Genomic DNA, 12,029 nt, shown 5'->3' on the forward strand with positions numbered 1-12,029 from the left:
CGGGCCTGGGGTGGGGTTGGAGGCGGACCTGGGCAAGGTTTGGTGGGACAACTGGTGGAGAGTAAGGTTTTTGCCTGGCTAGTAGGTCTAGACTTGAAATTTTAAGCCTTGTGCTATATAATGAAATAAGTATACAACTCACGATAATGCACAATCAGTGGGAGCCCTGAGCTTGGTTTTCCTGCTCTCAGGTGGTCATTGGGGCTTCCAGGTGGCCAGTGTGGGCCCTCAAGTGGTCATTGGGGCTCTCAGGTGGCTGGTGCACTAGAGGCCCAGCAATCCAAAATGCACGCTAGGGCCCCCAATGTGTCCCCACACCAAATACAGCACCTTGCTACAAAGGCTAAGTTTAAATTGAGTGGTTGCCTTGTATCTTTACCTTGGCTGTATTTGGTGTGGGGACGCACTGGGGGCCCCAGCATCCATTTTGAATTGCTGGGCCTCCAGTGCATCTCTGTGCCTTTAGGGAGGAGTGGGCTTCATTCAATTTATCAACTGCTTAACAATGCTCCAATATGGAGATTCACAAAAATGAGAGTTAGGACCACATTACACAGATGAGCCTTGATGAGACAGTGTGGCTTCCACATATTTTTTGCAAAAAAGTTGTGCTACTAAAACCTCTGATTTTAATGCATACTGTTAGACAGGGCAATTTGCTTTGTTGCAGGCTAGCCGTTAAGTGTGCTGGGAAACTTCTGTGTTTTGTACTGATTAGAGGGCTGCCTCTGCCTGATTGTAGCCGGACTGGATTGCCATCGGCCATACCGAGGTGATCCGTGCTGGCCAAGCCTATTTGTAGGGGCAGGCCTGGAGCGGGAGCGGGAGCTGCAGCCCAGTTCCTAACAGGCCACGGACCAGTAGCAGTCCGTGGCCTGGGAGTGGGGCCCCTGATCTAGAGGACTGATGATTATAGATTGGTCACTCTAAAGCTGGCCATGCACCTGCTCCTACAAGCTCCTTCGATCAGCTGATCAAGGAATGCCGGCTGCAAGGGAGCCGACAGCCCCATACACTGGCCGAATGTCAGACGGAACATTAAAAGTCGGCCGAAATTCAGCCAGTGTATAGCCACCTTTACTGTGGTTTAATAATTCACACAATTCCAGCCAGCTGTGCCAAACTCTGTGGTACATAGATTCGTATTTTCAGCACCTATATATGTACTTTTCAAGAGGCAGTGAGAGAATGATTCCATTTTGCATTCTTTGCCTGACAAAAAGTTTAATGCAAGATGACTTTTAAATGCATCTATTTCTAATGGAGAAAACATTTCAAACAGAACTCCACAACTGTTCTCCTACACTGGATCACTGCCTATTCTTGTAACAGGCTATACATCCAGTCCACATACTTTGAAAATCATATAAAGATTGTGTTTGGAAAATGTTTTTTTGCTATTTATTCCCAATGAAAACCAAGGAAATTCTCTTTGTTTCCCATACCCGACCCCCTGTACCGCTTCATCAGACACCCTCTGTGCTCACTCTTTTGCCTCCGGGACCATATAGTTCCACTACTTGAAGGTGGATACTTGGCATATACCCTCTGATCCACTGCACTGACAGAAAATACTATCATGATGGATGCCTTTCCAAAATGTGTTCTACCATGGGCAACCTAGTGGCGTGGCTGTACCTAACCCACTCTCCACTAGATCCCTTGCTTGAAACTATGGTATTCTTCCCCTACTTGTATCAGACTGATACTTTGCTGAACATCTTATTACAACTTGAATTCTGTAACAAGTTCCACTATGAGTACAGTTTACCCCTGTTCATTACTTTTATTACAATCCTTTTGGACTTTTTGTCCATATGAAATCCTGACATGCACTTGCCAATTGTTCCCCACCCCTTTGACATTGTACCCCTGTTATGCACTGTACATTTTCTTGTTTACTGAACCAATAAACTTTTCTTTATGGAAAAAAATATATCCATATATACCTTTTTATCCCAATTTGTTTCCTTTGATAGTTGTTCACTAAAATGTGAAATAATAATAAATATTTGTATGAAAAACATGTACATTATAAAGTACTATGCCAGCTTAGGATGGCAATAACCTCACCTGCTATGCTCAATCTTTACCAATATCACTTTTGTTACAAATTGAACCAGTCGTGTGAATTCTCAACTTGCATTCCTAATTACATGTACAGTATCTGTTATTTACCAAGCTCGCCAAACCTTGCACAGTACTGTTGTTAAGTCTTTCGTGCCTGTGTATTGCTAGGAAAAGGACAGCAGATATTTGATTACAAAAAAAGAAAAATACCTGTCAATATGAACCACGCTATGTCCACCACTGTTAGTATTAAAGGTGCAATCCATTTGATGTTATCTGCGACCTTCCACTTAATTATGTGAAGCTTCCATGAGACAGCACAGTTTGTAAATCACATCTGTTTCCCAGTTTTGCTTTAAGTAAGAGAGCCTAATAATTCTAAAAGAGAAAATTCAAAAGCACCGATACTGGGAGTCAGCACAGACAGAGCTGAAGCAGATGTGGGGGTGACACCGCCCAGTGTCTCATTATAAGAGGATTTCACATCAGCAAATTAAATGGAGGTCTTGCCTGCCATACCCATATACTGCAATATAGACTTACAAAGGGCTTCTAGTCGACTTCTTTCTAAATAAGCTAAAATGGGGTTTGCAGATGGCAGTAGTTTATCTGCAAGGGAATTGCTTTGCTTTGCTGTTCAGATGGGAAACCATCAGACTAAGCATCAGATTACATAAATAAAGAATATCACAATCGGAAGCTGCTCACATCTAGACGCTTTTCTTCTTAGCGGTCACTGAATATCTTACAAAAATATTTTTTAATAATTTACAGTATAACTGTGTAAAGAGACTATAATAATGACCATATGCCGTGGCGGTCTGATGGCACGATCCACAATATGTTTCCTGTTAGTTTAATGCAAAACACCTTCTAAATGGACATAATCTAGATCGTAGATTGGGTAGAATAGCAACATGTGATTTGAAGGCTTAGTATCTTGGTGCCACTGTTTAACACCAAGATTTGCTTTAAATGGTTATTATCCTACAAAAAATAAAGTTATGAAAACAAAGCAAGTGTGCAAAGGATGGCGTACAATGATAAAGTAATGACGGTGTACAATGTTAAAGTATATCTCTAGACAAAACTTTTCTTCCAAGAGTGGGAATAAATATATTCCTTTTTAAGGTATAGTGCTGTCTTCATCCCCCTGGGGAGATTTGCCCTCTCTCCATTGTGACCAGGACAGAAAGTGATGGGAAAGCCAAACATTTATAGTTGTCACCGGAAAAGGAGGTGAGAGCAAAACTTTCAAAGGGTACACCTGTTCAGATGACAACTGTCTACTCACTTTGTGTTGTCTCTAGAACAGGAATTGAGGGTGCCTCCAAACCTAACGTCATCGTTTGACCTAACACAATGTACACATACTTCTAATGACTGTGATGGCAACACACTTGACCATGTATTTTCTCCCCTCTCCACTTCCTGCAACTTCTACAACATCCCTTTTATGCTCTCTGACCAAAGCCTTATCAGTTTTTATGCTCACCCGATAATCAAACCCCTATCCCTCCACACGGCAAATAGTTACCCATAGAAACCTTCCCCACTTCAACCTTTCTGTTCTCTATTTTGTGGACTACTTCTATGGCAAAATATCATTGCTGTTCTACCTTGACCTGGCCACTGTTGTCTACAGCAGTTCACTCTTATCCTCCTGGGGCACACTTGCTCCCCTCACTACATACAGAGTTATGCCCTGACTGCTGCAACCTTGGAAAACAGACATCAAAAGTCTCAACAGACATAGCTGGCATAGGCATAAAACCAAAACTTTGCCCTGTATAAAGCTGCCCTCCTAAAGACATTGTGTCCTCAATCTCTTGTTCAATTTTAAAAGGGAAATATCAGGAGTCTGTTTGGACCCCCGACAGTCCCCAGAGCCTCCATAAATGCTACGACCGTTTCGGGGTCACGCAGGATCCCCTTCTTCAAGTATATGACATGTCATGTCCAGTGGCTGTACAGGTATCGGGGTCACGCAGGATCCCCTTTCTCAAGCAAATGACATGTCATGTCCAGTGGCTGTACAGGTATCGGGGTCACGCAGATCCCCTTCCTCAAGCAAATGACATGACATGTCATTTGCTTGAGGAAGGGGATCCTGCGTGACCCCGAAACGGTCGTCGCATTTATGTGACATGATGCATTTTTGCAATAAATAAGACTTTATTTCATGCTGATATTGGAGTGCCGGTGTCCATGTTTTCTACAAGTCCTACCTGTCACTGCAGCGGATGGATTCGTACATGTCAATTGAGTATAAGTGCTGTGACTTTACTGCACCCACACATTGATTACTTCCTCTAGTCACATATCCTCAGTGTGGACATGGGCTAGGAAAATAGTCTGTAGGACCCTGAGCACTGCACCCATGTTCCACTGATCACGGTTTTGAATGCACACTTTTTCTTTTAGTAATGTGTGTGTATAATTTTTTAAAGGTGGACTATGTCTTTAACACACCAGCTGTCATAAAGGTAAGTATGAAAAATATACGTTATAGGGTGAAGCTGTTTTATTTCTGCAGGGACAGGAAACCTCTGACAGACTGCACTTAATAAAATACAAAAAATACTTCCATTTATACGTTGGCCATTCCATTGAGTCCGACTATTAAAACACCCCCAACTAGCATGTAAGACCTCACGCCTTCTCTTCTGGCAGAGACCGAAGCGCTGTGAGTCAGGTGACAATCGCCATAGCGACCTGTTGTAGCGCATTCAACACAACTTTATTGTTCTCTTACCAGGTAACAACTTCGGTCTCGAAAAGACTGACTTCGTGCTGGCTACACTGGAACAGAAAATCAGAAATAACAAGTACACAGCTGTATTGCATGGCTTCCTTCCGAGTCTCGGAGCAGTGACACCGCTGAGACCTGTCTATTGTAAAGAATACTATACAGCTACTGTCAGGCTATGTGATTGGTTAAAGTTGCCGGTGTTGTGTCGAAATTTGTTCCCCGTCGAGATCTGTTCCCCCCAGCCGCTCGGCTATTTCCGTAACAGCTTTTCCTCCCTTCAGCTGCATATCAATCTACATAGAGCCGCCTCTATCCCGCCTCCGCCCCGCCTCTCTGGAAGCTCCGGTTTTCACTTAGTTAGAGAGGACAGTGTGTGCGATGTGATCGCTGGACTCTGCCCGATGAGATCGTCTGTCCCTCACATTCCTCCACAGTTTTATGCTGATGTCCTCTTCTATTCTCCGCAGGATAAAACACAGGATTCCAAATAAACATTGTTTTTATTTATCTGTATTTGTGTGTGGTATATGTGTGTGAATGAGAATTTAACACAGACACATGTGTATAGAGTTTCCTCACTTTCTGCTAAATTCCAAAATGCTTATAATCCGCAACGCTCGTCATAGTCTGCAGCGCTCATCATAATCCGCACATCATAATCCACTCATCATAGTCCGCTCATCATAGTCCGCTCATCATAGTCTGCAGGGTTTATCATAATCTGCAACGCTTATCATAATCCACTCATCATAATCCGCAGCACTTATAATAATCAACAGCGCTTCTCATAATCAGCAGCGCTTCTCATAATCCGCACATCATAGTCCGCTCATCATAGTCCGCAGGGTTTATCATAAACTGCAACGCTCATCATAATCCACTCATCATAACCAGCAGCACTTATCATAATCCGCAGCACTTATCATAATCCGCACATCATAATCCGCACATCATAATCCGCAGAGCTTATCATAATCCGCACATCATAATCCGCAGCGCTTATCAAAATCGGCAGAGTTTATCATAATCCGCAGCGCTCATGATAGTCCGAGTTACTCATCATAATCTGCACCGCTCATCCGCAATCTTCTCATCATAGTCCGCACTGCTCATCATAATCCTTACCGCTCATCATAATCCACTCATCATAGTCCGCTCATCCTAATCCACATTTATAATCTTAATCCATACAACCGATCGTAATCCATACTGCTCATTGTAATCAACAATTATAATCTTAATCAGCAATACTCATTATAAGCATGCCCCACACCCCAGATAGACCATCCTCACTGTTCCTCAATTCATCAGACCCTTGTTGTCCAGGGGAAACGGAATCTGATAGCAGGCTGCCGTTTGCTATCATATTTGGTTCCCCCCTCCAATATGGCCTCCACGCCATTACAAGGGTGAAAATCAATTGTGAATGCCACCTCTGAGTGCCCCACACCCCAGATAGACCATCCTCACTGTTCCACAAATCATCAGACCCTTGTTGTCCATGGGAAATGGAATCTGATAGCAGGCTGCCGTTTGCCATCATATTTGGTTCCCCCTTCCAATATGGCCTCTACGCCATTTTAAAGGTAAAAATAAATTGTGAATGCCACCCCTGAGTGCCCCACACCCCAGATAGACCATCCTCACTGTTCCACAAATCATCAGACCCTTGTTGTCCATGGGAAATGGAATCTGATAGCAGGCTGCCGTTTGCCATCATATTTGGTTCCCCCTTCCAATATGGCCTCTACGCCATTTTAAAGGTAAAAATAAATTGTGAATGCCACCCCTGAGTGCCCCACACCCCAGATAGACCATCCTCACTGTTCCACAAATCATCAGACCCTTGTTGTCCATGGGAAATGGAATCTGATAGCAGGCTGCCGTTTGCCATCATATTTGGTTCCCCCTTCCAATATGGCCTCTACGCCATTTTAAAGGTAAAAATAAATTGTGAATGCCACCCCTGAGTGCCCCACACCCCAGATAGACCATCCTTACTGTTCCACAATTCTATAGACCCTTGTTGTCCAGGGGAAACGGAATCTGATAGCAGGTTGCCATTTGCTGAATAGCCTGTTGCCTATTGTTTAAGTTGTTGTTCTAAATATTATTTTGATGATAGTATTTTAGATATAATATGATCTATTACGAACATCATCAGAGAAGACCACTTTTTTCAAATAATTCCACACAAATAGAAGTGCTCTTCATCATCAGGTCCAAAAAAACGGCATCATTAATCTGGTGCTGAGGATTTCTGTGTGCCTTTTAATGGAAATATACTGTCAGTGTTTAACACGGCTCAATCCCCCCTAAGCAGCACAAAACCAGGGGTTGGTCACATCTGGACTGCTGTGACCCTTGTCTGTCTACCACTGCCTAGCATACTCTGTGTTCTGCATCTATGATTTCTGTTATTGTCTTTTGGCCGGTTGCCACTAATGACTTTTTATATATTTGCCAGTTTGTATAGTATAAACAATTCCAAACTTTTTTGACTTTAACCTGGTCAGTGGCAGTAGCCTTCTATTGAATTGTGGAAATAGTTCATGGTCCACTAGTACTCTTTTCATGTATTTAATTTAAATTAATGAAGCTTTTTAACATTGTAATCCCGTAAAGATTAAAATGTTAACCTTAGTTATTTACAGTGTATAATCTCCTTTGTTGATATGGTGAAAATCCATTGTTCCATACAACCCAATTTTCCTTAAGCATTAATAATATAGATTTTGATAAAAAAGGAAACAAACATAAACATATAAATATCCATTACTTTATTAAATCTATAAATAAACTATACAAAAAAAATAATACATTTTAAATATAAAATACAAATAATATAACATAAACTCAAACTATTTGAAAAGCTGAAATTGAACATATTTCACTGACTGGAACATATACATTCCTATTTCTTTTCACAACGGTAACATATAAATGATTCTGTTTCCGGATGTCTTGGCCTTTGATTCTGCTCTATGCATAAAAGGTGAAACCACAAGCAACATCTGTCACATGCAACCTAAAAACAAAACATATATTTTTTTTCAGATTTTGATTTATAAAGATTATATTTCATTAGTTACGTGGCTTTAGATTGTTAAGACATGAACATAGTAACCAAAAAATGTTTTACTCATTATAATTTAGAACACTATGCTAATTTTATAAAATATTTAATCTAATCAATTTATCTGATAATTAATGCTTTCTTAAAAAACACCTTATTAGCCATATTGTTACAATAACAAGAAACACTCCTTTTTGACAATTGACAATCTACAAAGACATACGTCAAGATTATTTCCAGGGTTTTTGTGTTTTGGTATACTTTCTCTTTTCTGCCCCAGGATTCTGGTAGTGGGCATGATAACTAAGGGTCTATTACTAGTTATGCTATTACTTCATTAATAAAAAAAATGAAGTACTAGACATGTTACTAGGGGCATGTGAACATGCACATCATCAAAGTGTAGGAATATGTCTTTCCAAGAGATCTTAGGCCTAGGTCATTTTTTTATTTCAATGCAGGAAGTGAATGCTCCTGCAACTGTAAATATTTCATAAGCACAGCATTTTGCATCTGACATGTTTAAAGGAGAACTATATGAGGTTAGTGATTTTTACTCATCCGCCTAATTAGAGGCTATGTGTGACTATGGAACTGTCACACCTCGGATCAGTAGATCGGGAACTCAGCAAACACATACCGTCACTCGCTCACTTATCGATCCTGTCCCTGCAGAGAGCCGTGACTCTCAGTCACGGCTGCCCGCAGGGATTCCCCCCCTCCCTACTCCGATCCTCTAGCGCTGCCTGGCGGAACGGACGAGGGAGGGTGCTGGTACAGCTGGTTCTGCCTCTAGATAGGCAGAGCCAGCTGTCAATCATGCAGCTGGGTGAATCTCGACAGTAATGTTGGGATCAGTCCCGGCTGCGGCGGTCTCAGTATTCCGCAAGCTGTTGCTCCCTATATACTGAGCTTTGGGGCACGGTAGGACGCTAGTTTATGTCCTGCTTTGACCCTGACGAGAACTATGGGGAAAAACACTTATCCCATTGTTTTCCTTGTAGTTATTTTTAATCATCATACTTAGAGGGAAGCATTGGTAGAATTTGCTTTTTTATTTTAAAGGTCTGCTTTAATGTGTTCTTTTGTATTACATTTTATCTTCTCATGTTCAATGTTCGAGCATATTTGAACTCTATCAATTAATTTAAAAAAATGGTCAAATAAATAACAAATACAATTGTATGTTCATATCAATATTGAAGATGAAATATTAACAAAGCACCTTAACCACGCAAGTGGTTTGCACTTATTTTTCATGCCAAAAATAAGTCCATATACATTTTATTAATGACATAATTGGCAGATCGGAGTGGGGAGAGGGGAATCCAGCCCCTCCCCGCAGAGAGCCGTGACAGGATCGAGAGGTGAGCGAACCTGGTATGTGTTCGCTCACCTCCCGATCTACTGAGCCGACCTGTGGCAGTCTCATTGTCACAGGTCGGCTAGAACTATGAGGTGAGTGAAAATCACTCACCTCATAGTTCTCCTTTAATTCAGCGCCTGCGGCACATGACGACATAGCAAATAGAGGGGCGGCATAGAATGAAACTTAAGAGAGCGTTAAATCAAACCGCAGACACAAATATGAATGACGGTATAAGCGGAGATAGATACAGTACAAAAGGATGACTGCTCACCCCAGTCTCTGTTATATTTCTTTTTGTGTTTCAGACAACATTCTTGTCTGAAACACCTAAAAAAAACTCTCTCTCACAAGGCAATCTGCAACTTCAGTAGAGGTAGAGCTCTTTATAAATTTTTAGGAGTACCCATCAAGAAAGGGCTGCAGAAAAACGGGCTACCTGCATGTTTCATTATACAGTAACAAGCAAGAGGTGGCACTATCGCATGAGAGACCCTATAACTGACAGTCCTTTTCCTGAAACACTCAAAAGATCTACAGTATATTTAAAGCTATTTCCCACCAGCCCTACTGCGTTCCGTCCTGATTCTGTCCTGAACGCACTGGATCGCATTACGGCAAGCTCATGTTGTTTTTTGGCGGGTAGGGGCAATGTCGGTGTATAGGACTCAATGGCACCACAGCCATGGCCCTCTGTCGGCAAAGCGATCGGCCACTCGAAAACGCGCGGCACTTGAATGCCTGTGCTCCTGTCCTGTGAGTAAAAAAAAAGGGCATGCATCATTTTTCTGACCGCAATCGACAGAAACACCATAATTGATGTAAAACACGGCCTGTGTTGCCAATGGCATTGCAGGCTGGAGGGCGCAGCTGCGTTGCCATTGAGTTCAATGAATGCACCCTCGTGCTTACGGTAACAAAATCATATAGCATTTAATAATAGTACAATGACTAAGATACTCTCTTAACAGTAGCAAAACACTTATTACATGGCAAGTAATCCAGGTTCACAGATTGCCCCACAAGTACTAACCCATACCAATGACTGTTTTTTTAAAAGTGACATGTGACATATTGAAAAAAAACAATAGAGGATTATAATTGTAGGGCAGTGGTGGAGGATCAGAGCCTATTCTGAGCTGCAAGACCTGTGACCCTGTAAGTTCTGCTAATGATTATAGGAGACTATACAACTCAGTGACAGATTATACAGCAATGCAGAATACCACCTATTAACACTGGCAATGTTGTTGAATACATATTGGAGGGTGTAACCAATTCAGACATCAAATGGCAGCCTGCTATCAGATTCCGTTTCCCCTGGACAACAAGGGTCTGATGAATTGAGGAACAGTGAGGATGGTCTATCTGGGGTGTGGGGCACTCAGGGGTGGCATACACAATTGATTTTCACCCTTGTAATGGTGTAGAGGCCATATTGGAGGGGGGAACCAAATATGATAGCAAACGTCAGCCTGCTATCAGAATCCGTTTCCCCTGGACAACAAGGGTCTGATGAATTGAGGAACAGTGAGGATGGTCTATCTGGGGTGTGGGGCACTCAGAGGTGGCATTCACAATTGATTTTTACCCTTGTAATGGCGTAGAGGCATTATTGGAGGGGGGAACCAAATATGATAGCAAACGGCAGCCTGCTATCAGATTCCGTTTCCCATGGACAACAAGGGTCTGATGAATTGAGGAACAGTGAGGATGGTCTTTCTGGGGTGTGGGGCACTCAGGGGTGGCATTCACAATTGATTTTTACCCTTGTAATGGCGTAGAGGCATTATTGGAGGGGGGAACCAAATATGATAGCAAACGTCAGCCTGCTATCAGAATCCGTTTCCCCTGGACAACAAGGGTCTGATGAATTGAGGAACAGTGAGGATGGTCTATCTGGGGTGTGGGGCACTCAGGGGTGGCATAAACAATTGATCCTTACCCTTGAAATGGTGTAGAGGCCATATTGGAGGGGGGTGTCGGAACTCGGGCCGCGGTCCGGTCCTGGCTGGGCCGTCTGATGCAGGGACGCGGCGCCCAGTGACGAGGCGGCCCGGCGAGACAATTGATTTTTACCCTTGTAATGGCGTAGAGGCCATATTGGAGGGGGGAACCAAATATGATAGCAAACGTCAGCCTGCTATCAGAATCCGTTTCCCCTGGACAACAAGGGTCTGATGAATTGAGGAACAGTGAGGATGGTCTATCTGGGGTGTGGGGCACTCAGAGGTGGCATTCACAATTGATTTTCACCCTTGTAATGGCGTAGAGGCCATATTGGAATGGGGAACCAAATATGATAGCAAATGTCAGCCTGCTATCAGATTCCGTTTCCCCTGGACAACAAGGGTCTGATGAATTGAGGAACAGTGAGGATGGTCTATCTGGGGTGTGGGGCATGCTTATAAGGAGTATTGCTGATTAAGATTCTCATTGTTGATTACAATGAGCAGTATGGATTACAATCGGTTGTATGGATTAAGATTATAAGTGTGGATTATGATAAGCGCTGCAGACTATGATGTGCGGATTATGCCAATGTAAGGATTATGATGTGCGGATTATGCCAATGTACGGATTATGATGTGCGGATTATGACAATGTACGGATTATGATGTGCAGATTATGACAAGCGCTGTGGATTATGAGAAGCGCTGCAGATTATCATGAGCGGATTATGAAAAGCGCTGCTGATTATGATAAGCGCTGCGGATTATGAGAAGCGCTGCTGGTTATGATGTGCGGATTATGATGAGCGCTGC

Source organism: Nanorana parkeri, unplaced genomic scaffold (assembly GCF_000935625.1).
Source record: "Nanorana parkeri isolate BGI_ZX_2015 unplaced genomic scaffold, ASM93562v1 scaffold69, whole genome shotgun sequence".
Classification (NCBI taxonomy): Eukaryota; Metazoa; Chordata; class Amphibia; order Anura; family Dicroglossidae; genus Nanorana; species Nanorana parkeri.